Below are 3459 nucleotides of genomic sequence, written 5' to 3'. Positions count from 1 at the left end.
AATAGATTAAAATTCCATTATTTTCCCTGCTAAGTTACTTAGCCTACTCTATTTTTGATCCAGGTTCATTATTCCTCTTTATTTCAGCAATATTTCTTCCCTGTCTGTCTACATAAGCTATTCTTTTCCCTGACACCCTAGGAAATCTCTTCACATTGCTTTTCTTTCCCTCTATCATGCTCTGCTGATTTCTCTAAACATCTTTTTTAGACTTCTGCTATTTCTGGAATTAAAAAATATTAACAACCTTTTGCTGTTTCAACCTGTGTCCCTCCTGGTGGATACCTGAGCCTTCCTTCTTCTATTTTAGCAACTGAACTGATTTTAAGAGAGAGACAACTGGTATTCCAACTAGCACTACAGCAGGGCAGCGCTTTGGACATTTAAACATTCTTGAACCGTCCTGAAACAGAAACCTCATGCTGTCTCTGACATCAAATGCACTTGGTGAAAATGTCAAATCAGAAAACTGGGATTTGAATAAATCACTCTTTCTTACTCTTAATGTCCAGTCTTATGATATTTGTGGGAAAATTAAAGGATATATTATATGTAGGAATTCTGTAAATGATAAAGCAGCATGCAAGGTACCATGTTCCTACATAAGTATTCTTTATATTCTCAGAAAATTCCACTGTTCAGTGCAAAACCTGCATGAGTAGTGTGTTAAGGGGTAAATTATAAATGAGAATATATTTAGTAGCAATAAATAAGATGCTATATAGTGAACTAGGACAAAATATGATCTTGTCACACTCCTAAGTTATTCGAATTGAACTTGAAGATGACAGGCTAGAGATAGATCTAATTTCCTTAGACCTAAATAATAAGTACTTCCAACCTGGAAAAAAAAAGTTTTGTATTATAACAGGTGCTATTTATGGCACATTTATTTATACATGACTTCATATATTTCCAAAAACCTTGTTAATGTCATTATTACCTTTAAAGATGAGGCATCTCAGAAGAAAAGTTGTATAAGTAGCCCAAGTACATTATTGATAGACTTAAGCATTAAATTTGGTAGTCTGACCCCACACTCATGCTTTTAAGTCCCACATCTCACTTGAAACCCTCTCAAAAAATGCAAAAATGTGAATGTGAAATATCAATCTCACCAGGTATCAGTTCCTTGACAATTCTGGTGGTGGTAACCCATTCGGTGGCTGGGGAAGAATGGAAGGTGTTTCCAAGTATTACTTCTGCATCTAACACAGAGTGAAATAGCCTCCCAGGCACAGAGGGTGGAGAATGTTCCCACTGCTTCCCCAGTGCTGCCCTCAACAGGCCTGATGGAACAAAGAAAGACGAAGTAAGAGTGTCTTCCTTTAGGTGAAGTTGGAATTAAGAGGTTTCTCTGAGAGGTCATGAACCTGGAGAACCACCTCTCAGTTGCCCCCAGGGTTTGGAAATTTCCCATCAGTCTTCTTTTCCAAGGCACAGTATTATGTGATTTGACTTGCTTATGCATTTACAAAGCTTTTCTGTCTTTGACCAATTAGATTTTATGGGTGGATTCTTCTTCTTTTTAACTGCTCCTGAGTTTCTATTTGAAGATGTTTTCATTTCCCGTTATGTTCAAGAATGGACCAGAATGGAAATCCCTATGCTTTTACTAAATACAAGAGCTGAGTTCTGGGATAAGGCAGAGCATGGATCCATGAAGACAGCGATTGCTCTTCTTGGGCTGGTGTAGCAATGAAAGCTTTTTAAAGAATAGCATATTTCATGTATAAATATGCAAAAGTGTATAGATTAATTCAAATACATATTTTTTTTCTTTCAATATCTAATCTTGATCTTCCATGACTTTGAAACTAAAAGACTGATGTTTATCCTTGGAGGTATCAATGGATAACACATCCAGTTGTTAACCAAAAGGTTAGAAGTTCAAGTTCACTCCAAAGTATCTGAGAAAAAAGACTTGGCCATTTACTTACAAAACATCAGTCTTTGATAACTATGGATCCCAGTTCTACTCTACACAAATATGGGTCCCTGCGAGTCAGAATCAAGTTGGTAGCAACAGTTTTTGTTTTATTTTTAAGAATTTTTCTCTTGTTATTTTATTTGAAAAGATTGAATGGCAGATTGATCCATTTACTTTGATGGAATGTAGCATTGTAATTCAAATTTTAGGGAAAATCTGGAGTTGGCCCATAAAGCCATTTCAGAAAGAGTCCAAATCAATGTTGTAAGACTACAAACAATCTTTAAACATTTGCTTTACCTATTTATCTGGGTGTGGCATTTAAGGTTGTGTGTCAGCTGGGCTGGGCCAGAGTTTTGTGTGGCTGAGCAGGTGGATGCAGTTATTTCCCATTTTAAAATTGTAATCACCTCCCTGGTGGAATCTTCTGTGAGTGGCTAGTAGTTGCCTTCAGTATATGGCTTGCTTCTAGTATATAATGACAAGGTTTGAGAAGGGTCTCTAGCTTTGTGCCACTTCTGGATCCTGCATTTGGCTGAGTCTTCATCTCAGTGGCCTGCTGTATTGTCTCCTGATCTTAGGGTTATTCCTGAACTTGAATTAATGACCGGCTGCGTTGCTTGCTGATCTTTGGACTGTGCCATTTTACCTGCCCACCTTTGGTATGTCAGTCTCAGCAAACAGCAGCTACCTGGGTTAGGATATGCCTCTAGATTCAGGGGGCCTGGAATAAGAGGCAGAGCTCTCTGCTGATTTGGAGCTTACTCTGTCAATAAAGGAGCTCTGGTGGTTTAATGTCTAAGACATTTGCATTTGACTGTTAACCAGAAACGTTGGCGGTTTCAAACCCATCAGGGATTCATGGAAGGAAAACAGGATAATCTATTTCTGTAAAAATGTACTGCCTTGAAAACCCAATGAGGGTCCCTATGAGTTGGAATCAACTTGATGACAATGAGTTTTTTTTTTTTTTTTAAGTGAAGAAACTCAGTGTCTCCTAAGCAATGACTACCCATATCCCCCTCACTCCTACCCCTGATGGAGAGCCCCAGGCAGGAAGTGGAAGCTAGGGACTGACAGCAGGAGCAGGTAAGAAGAGAGCCCCAGGAAGGAAGAGGAAAACAGGGGCCAATAGCCAGAACAGATAAGGGGATAGCCCCAGGTGGGAGGCAGAAGCCTGTGGTTGGCTGAAACAGATAGGGGGAAGGCCAGGAAGTGAGTGGAGCAGTTTTGAACAACTAAGGGAGACAAACTTGTCTGTAAGTTTTCTGTACTGTGGTTGCTTGTATGTTAATGTGAGGCTGGTGGTTGTGCCACTGGTGTTTCAAACACGAGCAGGGTTGCCCACGGTGGACAGGTTTCAGCAGAGCTTCCAGACTTAGATAGACTCAGAAGAAGGAAGGAGCCATCCACTTCTCAATGAATTGGCCAGTGAAAACCTTAGGAATAACTGTGAAACACTCTCTGATATATTACTGGACAACTTTATGAATAGCCCTGAAACATTGTCTGATACAGTGCTGGAAGAT

The sequence above is a fragment of the Orycteropus afer genome, unplaced genomic scaffold (assembly GCF_000298275.1).
Source record: "Orycteropus afer afer isolate SDZICR_OR568_19922 unplaced genomic scaffold, OryAfe1.0 scaffold00666, whole genome shotgun sequence".
Lineage (NCBI taxonomy): Eukaryota > Metazoa > Chordata > Mammalia > Tubulidentata > Orycteropodidae > Orycteropus > Orycteropus afer.
The sequence above is the reverse complement of the archived record's forward strand: the minus strand, read 5'-3'. Positions refer to the sequence as shown.